The following is a 9,600-nucleotide window of genomic DNA, read 5'->3' as shown; positions in this document are numbered from 1 at the left end:
TAGCTCCTTGCAATCTAGCATTTGAGTCCACCTTGCCTCTCAAACTGACCTCTTCAAAATTCAGCAAGGGATCGTAAATCCCTCCAGATTTAGACACTATTAATAAATTTCATCTTCTAACTTCTTTTTCTTTTAGATTTTACAGTACTATGCTATTCACATGTCTATCACGTATTCGCCTTGTGCTTTAGGGATGTATTAATAAGGACTTTCATTTACTGAGCACTTGTTACATGCCAGGGACATACTATGTATCTACCTGTCTATCTATCTATCCATCTATCTATCTATTAATCATCTATCTACCTATTATCTATTAATCATCTATCTACCTATTATCTATCTATCTATATACAGATAGATATAAATATAAGTGAAATTTTATTTATTTATTTAACACTTTCAACAATCTACTGAAGTAGCTGATACTATCTCCACTTTCTACATGAGGAAATTGATGTTTAAAGAGGTTCAATTTTTAACCATGGTCATGCAAGTAATTCTCAGAGGTAAGACTCACACCTGTGTCAAATTCTAAACTTTTTCTCTTCACCAACACACCAGGGTCTCAGGACCCCATTTACTCTTAAAAAAGTATTAACAATCCAAAGAGCTTTTGTTGATGTTATGTCTGTGGATATTTATCATAATAAAACTTAAAAAGAAGACTTAGGAATATTCGTTAATTCATTTAAAAATAATGAACCCACTACGTATTGATGTGTAAGTATTGTTATGAGAACTATTTCTAAACAAAAACTGTAGTGATACAAGTGGCATTGCTTCCCATCTTTACAGCTCCCCTTAGTGCCTGGTTTAATTGAAGATTGCTGGATTCTCATTATCTGCATTCAGTCTTCTGCTGTATGATGTTCTGGTTGAAGCGTATGAAGACAGTCCAGCTTCACACAGACATGTAGCTGGGAAAGAGAGGAGTGTTGTAACAGCATTTTCAGATAATTTGGGTTTCCTCCTTTAATAGTATACAAACATTTAATAGTTTTGTAAAATTTTATTTGCTATGTGGACCCTGAAACCATATGAGTGAACTTCTTGTGCTCTTTTTCATTAAATTCATTGGTCTGGGGCGCCTGGGTGGCTCAGTGGTTTAAGCCTCTGCCTTCAGCACGGGTCATGATCTCAGGGTCCTGGGATCGAGCCCTGCATCAGGCTCTATGCTCAGCAGGGAGCCTGCTTCCTCCTCTCTCTCTGCCTGTCTCTTTGCCTACTTGTGATCTCTCTCTCTCTGTGTCAAATAAATAAAATAAAAAAAAACCACAAAACTTTAAATTCATTGGTCTATTTTGTATTTTGAATGGCTCTTTTACTTGTGTGTGAAGCTGGTCCAAGCCTTCACTTATAGCACTGTCCTTTCTAACATTCCAAAAAAAAAACAAAACAAATTATGAAGCATGAAACTAAACACTAATTTGCTTGAAAATAGCTAGCCAATTTCTAAAGTAAGTTGATGAGAGCTGATGAAAAAAGTACAGACAATTTAGGGAAATTTCTGACTTTTATGTCTATTGAATCAGACTGTGGACATGGAACTGTCTTGATGGTTCTACAAGGCTGATACACACTATTTCCTAGATGCCAATGTATTCACTTTATTTGTGTTATATATAAATACCTATTTATGTTTTGCTATTAACATCTCATCAACTTTATTGCCATTGATAGTTTTTAAGTGCTTCATGTGAAGGCTATTGAGTTCTAATTTTCTTTTGGCAGCATCTTAAAAATGTTAGTTTGCCCATCTATGGCTGCTTTCCACCAAACCATTCAGCATAGGTGGTATTTTTCTTCTACGGATTCTCTCTTTCACAGAATGGAGACTCTTGCACACTCATTAACATTGTTCAAGGCTATTGAAGATGAACTTTTTCCTACAATGGACTAGATCATTTTGATTTTTTTAAATTTAAATGATATATATGTCATGACTAAGTGTAAAGTCGATAAGGGCTGGGACTCACACATTAGTGAATTCGTACTGTAGGGGGAAAATATGACTTGTTTTCATATAAGAAATTTTTCCATTCTCCAATTGCCAAAGAAATTAAGGATATAAATAGTTTTCAGTAAGATATTACATGTGTTGACTAAAATAGAATTATTGAGCATGATGAGATGAAAGCATTCTACCATTTCCAAGATTTGGTTGGTTCTTATATGTCTTATTTTTACTCAGGAGGCAAGAGTCTGTCATCTTTATGTATTCTTGGGGCTTGACAATGACAAAAGGAGACTGGTTTTATAACTAACTTGCAAAAGTGCATAAAACACAAGCCATATATAGAGTGTTGCTTACCTTTAAAAGCACTACAAGCATTCAACATCCTCTCAAACATGTGTATATGTGAATCAAGTAAGTTCCTCTTTAAACTGTGGATTAAACAGATACATATTTCCCCCTACCCCTGCTTGCATCCACAGTTTTGCTTTCTGCAGATCCAGTTACCCAGGTCAGCCATAGTCCTGAAGCAGATCATCTGCTTTCTGATGCAAATAGCATCAGAAGACCAATAGGAACCAAGTGCTACCTCACAACGCCTACATGATTTCCTCACTTCATCTCATCACATAGACATTTTGTCATCTCAAATCATCACAAGAAGGTGAGTACAGTAGAATATTTTGAGAGAGAACACATTCACATAACTTCTATTACAGTATATTTTAATTGTTCTATTTTATTATTATTTATTATTGTTTCTCTCTTACTGTGCCTTATTTATAAATTAAATTTTATCATAGGTATGCATATATAGGAAAAAACATAGGATACATTCCGTATTACCCATGGTTTTGGGTATCCACTGGGCGTCACAGAAAGTCCCCCTCAGAAAGCGGGGCTACTGGAGAGGTAAAACTCTACTTTTCTGTTTTTAGTAAGGTGTAAATCTGAATTTGTTGATAAAGCCTCTCTTGCTGGCCTCCATGGGATTAATAAATTATGTTGATAGCTGCAGCTTCACAATTTCCAGAGAGTTCATAAACCTCTCAGGACTCTTGTTTTTTCTGTAGGAGGTAAACCCAGATGGAACCAAGCAGGGAGATTTACTTGAACTGGGAATATCGATCTCAGCTGGTCCAGGACTTCTCTTACACCTCTGCCCTTTATGATGTTTCCGTGAGCTCTTTAGTGAATGGGATTGCCTATGAGTCCTTGCTTTCATGACTTTCATTGCTTTCCACTGTCATCTTTCCTTCAAGGTTCTTGAGAAGCCTTTAAAGGTGAGACAGAATACAGCCTGTTGAAGGGGTAATTCCTTCACCCCTTTTATGTACAGCTAGCTTCAGCTTCTTTTTAAAGACTGCTCATATCTCACCTCCTCTAGGAAATCTTTGATCATCATCTGTCCCTTCTTCTGCTGGGCTATGTCCCTCCTGTGGCACCTTTCACCTGTCTCCATCATAGCACAGCCCTTACATTGCGGGGAAACACGTCTTAATGGACTGTCTCTCTAGATATTGACAGAAAATTTTCCTGCGTTACTTTGTCACGGGTGCCTGGTGACATGGCTGGCATGGTCAGTGATGTGATTAGCGGTGCAAAGGTGGTCCCATAGTATCAGCTGAGGAGTCTGTTAAAAGTCATGGCTTAGATTTTGTGCTTTCAGAGAGTTCAGTGAGGCAAAGCCAGAGCTGGACTGGAAGGAAATAAGGAAGCTAAACAGTTTGCAGTGAAATAGGGGTAAAAGAGCAGCAGAGCCTAATACTGCCTAAATATTTGTGTAGCAAGGTCTGTGGGGGGGAAATATTAGTTGCTAGGATAGATGAATGAAATTGCATACTTTACCTAAGACTCTCCACTGTGGTAATGGGGTTATATTACCTGATACTGTTTTCTTACATCAAATGTTCTATTTCAACTCCATTATATATATTCAAATGATCAAATATGTTCATAGGGAATTAAAAAAAAAATCCCCCTTTTAGACTGCTATCAGTTTTGGAGGGACTGGGGGTAGGGGAGTCAGTTTGTCCATTAAGTCATGGTAGGAAAGAAGTATATCCCATATATCTAAATCTTCGGGCTCCTTGAGAATCTGCTTCCTTAAATCCTTTGGTGCCCAAGTGAAGAGCTTATTGGCTACATTTATGACACTATAATGAAATCTGAGATTTACTTTTCCTGATTTTATAATACACTGTTTACTTTTTTTTCTTTTTAAGATGGTATGTATTTAGTTATTTGAAAGAGAGAGAGAGAATCTGAAGCAGATTCCACTGAGCACGGAGCCCAGTGCAGGGCTTGATCTCAGGACTGCTAGATCATGACCTGAGCCAAAACCAAGAGTTGGAAGCTCATCTGATTGGGCCACCCACGTACCTCACACTGTTTGCTTTTAAGGATTGTTAAATAAATTTAAAATTTAAATTATTGATTTCTTGGGAACTAGTGCAATAATTGGCACATAGAAAGTATTCCATAAATATTTGTCATTATTTTTCTTATAGATCCACCTAGAGCAGCCATATGGTAGTTCTTTTTCTCCAATGAATAATGGTAGTTTTTTTTCTTCCTACTTACCATTCTCATTATCTAAGGCCATTTTAAAACACTGCATTTGGATAATATTACTTGGAAAATCTACACTTTTGACCTCTTTCTTTTGTTCTGGTTGCTTCTTGTGAGTTCTTTATTCCTAGAGTAGAGTAGAATGTGAGGAAATCTGTGGATATAGCTAGGATCAAAAAACTTCCAAAGAATAGTCTTGTCTACACATTGGCAATGAGGAGGAGCTCATCAAAACCAAATTTAATGGGACAAATTCCAAGAGGTCATTTTATATTTCTTTTCACTTAGTGTAGGCATTTCCATCTCTATCTCATTGCCTCAGGCAAATCCCTTGATCCAATTCATAAATATGGTGTATCTGTGGAGAAAGGTGAGGGTTGAGGTCTTAAGCAACACACTATGAAGTTGGGTTATTAAAACTATACACCTCAGACAATGGTTTGACATTTGAAGAGACTCTGATGTAAAGACTGAAAAAGTGGTTGAGATCAATTTAACTATTCTTTGTTTGCTCTGCAGTGAAGAAACTGATGTTCACAGTACTCTGGTAAAAATATTTTGAAGTAAGCAGTTTGTTAGGAGTGTGAATGACACTTAGCACTAAGTAATAAAAAAAAAAAGTCTAAAAAAAAAACCAACCCAAGAAAAGTCACCCCAATTTAGCCCTAAGCCTTGTAGGCACTGAGGTACAACTATTTTAAGAACAGACATGCACACTGAATTTCTTCTCACAGAACCTCTTGTGAATTAAGCTCTGACATCTCATTTTTAGATCTCATTTAAGCTGGCTTAACACTAGTGAATAAAAGTGCTGACCTAGCTTTGAACGAGTATTATTATTATTTTTTTTAAAGATTTTATTTATTTGTCAGAGAGAGAGCAAGTCAGAGCGAGCACAGGCAGACAGAGTGGAAGGCAGAGTCAGAGGGAGAAGCAGGCTCCCTGCGGAGCAAGGAGGCCGATGTGGGACTCGATCCCAGGACGCTGGGATCATGACCTGAGCCGAAGGCAGCTGCTTAACCAACTGAGCCACCCAGGCGTCCCTGAACGAGTATTCTTGTGTATTACTTAGGGCAGTGCTTTATACCAGATTTTTACACCAACAAAACTGTTTCCATTTGGGTACCCACAGAAACAGATTCTGAGACAGTTTCTTAATGTGAAATAACTTATTTGAGAAATGTATGAAACACCAGTAAGGAAGTGGAGAAGTAAGACGGGGAAGGGAAGACAGCCAATATAAGATAAGTACGTTATCAAGTCAGTTAACTATTAATGTCCGCTGACACTTAAGTCTGGGTAATGGTGGAGAATAGGCACCCCAGAGATCTCTCACCTCAGGGATGAGGAATATTTATATCTGTATTGGTCAGCTTGAGCTGACATAACAAAATGCCATAGATTCAGTGATTTAAAAAATGGGAACTTATTTCTTGCAGTTCCAAAAGTCAAGAAGTCCAAGATGAAAGTGCAGAATAAATCAGTTCCCCAGTAAGAGCGTGCTTCCTGCCTTGCAGATGGCCACCTTTTCCCTGTGTGAAGACAGTGCGAGCACACAGTGAGAGAGAGTGTGAGGACAGGGGGGTAGGGGGTGGGAGAGAATTACTTTCCAAAGGCCCCTCTCCAAATACCACATTGGTGTTTAAGGATTCAACACATGAATTGGGGAGGGGGGTAAAATTCAGGCATAGTAATATCCACAACTTTCCTATCTCTATACCTATCTCTGTGGAGGCTGAGAAAATTAAGGCCATCCCACCTCAGGTTTAGCTGATGTGGGAAATAGAGGCAGAAGAAAATCATTAAAATTCCTTACCTACTGACAAGCCCTTGAAACAGACAGAGTGGCTCTCCCTTGGGGACTTAACTGTCCTCACCTTGAGATTTTGCTAAGGACAATCCTAGCCTGACCGACCCCCTACCCCGACAGGTCTGACCAGGATCCTGTAAGTCTACTTTAACAATTCCTTTATCTCTAAACCTCCAAGATAGTGTCGAGAATCATTCCCAAGTATATGGCCCACTGATAGACATCTAAAGGGTCTCACGAGAAGATTTTTATTATTGGTAATAAATAACCTTTCTCCCAACAATAGCTAGCCCCTCAAGGTCCTGGAGACCTTGCTTCCAAAAGTCCTTGGAGACTTACATCATCCATAATCCCCTTGTCCTCACCCACCGCAGAGTCCACCCCTACTCTGCCTTTAAAAAACTCTTACTGTAATCTGGTTCGGGGTCCAAGTCCCTACTCCGCTGTGCTGGGTATACTTGGGCCCAAGCTTAAGCTTGTCAAATAAATCCTCGTGTGATTGCATCGGTGCTTGGCTCCTTGGTGGTCTCTCGGACACGAAAACTCGGGCATAACATCTCTATCTTTATCTTTCTATTTATCTATATTCTCTCTTCTTCTCTCTCCTTGCCCCCTTTCTCTACGGTGCTGTGTATTTAATTCTCCATTCCTTGGGCATTGGACGAGGGCTGCTCCAGAGGTTAATTCCAGGAACTTCTATGTTACTATCCATCCAGGCAGAATGGGTTCTCATTAGATTCAGAGAAAAGCCCTCAGACAATGAGATTCAGAGAAATAGGTGAAAGTTGGCTCATAGACACCAAAGGCACCAGCATAAATTGTTACCCCTGAGGGACTTACTCTGCATTTACTATAGTAACTGTTTGGTTTCTGGGATGGCATTCCTTAAAGGTGTGAAACTTAATTAAAGTTTTGTATTTTAAGATAAAAATATGTGTAAAATGTACATTTTGTTTCATAATATATTTAGAATTAATTATGAAAATGAAATTACATTAAAAATTACTTAACCTTTTCCTCCAACATAAAAATAATTTAAAAGGAAAAGAACGTCTTAACCTGGCTTCCCTTGAATGTAGAGACCAAGACAAGTCTTGCATGTAAGTAGTTTCTTTAACTGCAGGAGCCAGAGGGATGACCATCAGGAAGTAAAGCCAAAATAGAGATAAGTTATCAAGTTGGCTATTGGTGTGGATTGACTAGTCTTAATCTTGCTGGGCTTTTCTGAGGAACCTATGAAATACCTTTCAAAACTGCCCAGGTGGAACTGAGAGGTGCAAGTCTTTATCATCTTCTGTTCCTTGGTGGCCAGTGGTAGCCCCACAGGCATTAACTGTGGGCTCCCCAAGGTGGTGCATGCCTGAAACTTGATCAAATGTAGAAAAGCTTGGGGGCAGGACAAAGGGGCAAGAAGTACAGGCTGGGGTGAGGAGCTGTCAGGTTACATTTGAGGAAGTTGGTAGAAACCTGAAGAGAACTGGTTGTAGTAGTTGTGGCTGAAGTGATTTTGTGAGTGTGTATATGTCGGGGGGAGGTGGATAAGAAGATGTGTAATGGTGCATATGACGTACCCATACAGTGATGCCTCAGGAACATGGGGACCAGGAGTTGGGATGTGAGAAGGAGCCTGACCCACAGTGCTGTGTGGGGTTATTGATACATTATCCTTTTGCCATCATCCAGCACTGCTATGCCGAATTCAGATGCTTTCACACTGTGTTCTTTCTGCCAAAGAAGAAAAAAAAAGTGATTCAAAATGCATTTTAAGATTTTACCTTACAAACACCTATTAGTTTTATATTGTTGTGTACATTTAATTTGTTAGTCCCTCAAAGTTATTTATTAGAGTCGTAATAATGATGACCATTGAGATCTATTAATAAGGACTCAAAATATAAAAATCCTTTCTTTCAAAATATAAAAACATTAATATTATGAAAACATATATGTATATGCTACATAAAACAGAACAGAATAATATAATTATTTATAAGGAGTCTTCAGTTTGATTCTGTTCTCATCATGACCCACCAAATCTTCACCGTTTGTTGGTAGTGGAATTCTATTTCCCAGTATCCACAGAAGAGGTGAAGAAAAGATAGTCTAACTCCAGCTCTGCTGGCAGCTATGGCTCCCTCCAGTCAGAGACACAGAGCAAACTGGGAGAACATTTATTAGAGCAAGTATTTAATGTGTGGTGCAATAAAGTGATCAATACCACATCAGCTGCTGCTGTCCAACTCAGTAGTCTGTGAAATGGGCAAGCACAATATTGGACCCAGAGGAAACGGAAGGAGAGCCACTGATCAAAGAATTGTTGTTGTTGTTGTTGTTATTATTACAGAAAGACCTAAAATGCACATAATAAACATTTAAGTATTTGATTTAAATGTTTGCTTTTGTTGGTTTAAATACATCATGAGTTTCATCATGTCAAGCAGAGGAGTCTTCTTATTTTATTTTATTTTTCACAGAAGTCTTTTTAAATTAAGATTCTGAAAAACCTTTCAACTTGTGTGATTTGAAGAAAGATACTGGTACTGTTTTTTTAGTCATTCTTGATAATTATTACTATTGAGTTCTAATGAAGAGAATTAGAAAGCATTCCCCTACTTGAGACTCCTTCAAATCAGCAGGTTTATAGGACTTCCTCATCCGTAAAATAGGTATTATAATTGTGTCTTTGGTTTAATATACATAATGAGATTAGAGCAGTACCTGGAACTTAGAAAGCTCTCAGCAAATGTTAGTTATTAATCTTATTATGTTTGTGTACTACAACCTGGGTTATTGGATACTTATCTAAATGTAGGTAGTAAAAACATCCAAACATTCAGGGCAGATTATAAGCTAAATAAAGATGTCATTAGCAACACAATAACTATCTTTAAACCCCAAACTTTAAAATCAGAGATAATGTCTGATTAAAAAACCAGGGGCACCTTGGTGGCTCAGTCAGTTAAGCATCTGTCTTCAGCTCAGGTCATGATCCTAAGGTCCTGGAATTGAGCCCCACATTGGGCTCTGTGCTCAGAAAGGAGTCTGCTTCTCCCTCTCTCTCTGCCCCTCCTTCTGTTCATGCTCTCTTGCTCTCTCTCTCTCTCAAGTAAATAAGTAAATATTCTTAAAAAAAAAAACAACAGCCCACTAATATGGAAATTCTAGGAAACATCCTCAATAATCCCTCAGATAGTCTCAATGTATGTTTTCCAAAATGATGCAGATCCAGGGAAAATTCCTTCATTTATTCAGCAGATCATTC

The 9,600-nt window shown here is 38.2% G+C and overlaps 1 long non-coding RNA gene across 1 annotated transcript in view; it reads left to right on the top strand.

The window, feature by feature from the left end:
• Positions 1-1,885: 1,885 nt before the first annotated feature.
• Positions 1,886-9,600, top strand: part of LOC116576114 — a 92,036-nt gene continuing 84,321 nt past the window's right edge. The window contains exon 1 of the long non-coding RNA XR_004280051.1: positions 1,886-2,621. This is a non-coding gene — a long non-coding RNA (uncharacterized LOC116576114). The remainder of the gene's footprint in view (positions 2,622-9,600) is intronic.

This window comes from Mustela erminea, chromosome 17 (genome assembly GCF_009829155.1).
Source record: "Mustela erminea isolate mMusErm1 chromosome 17, mMusErm1.Pri, whole genome shotgun sequence".
Classification (NCBI taxonomy): Eukaryota; Metazoa; Chordata; class Mammalia; order Carnivora; family Mustelidae; genus Mustela; species Mustela erminea.
The sequence above is the reverse complement of the archived record's forward strand: the minus strand, read 5'-3'. Positions and strand labels throughout refer to the sequence as shown.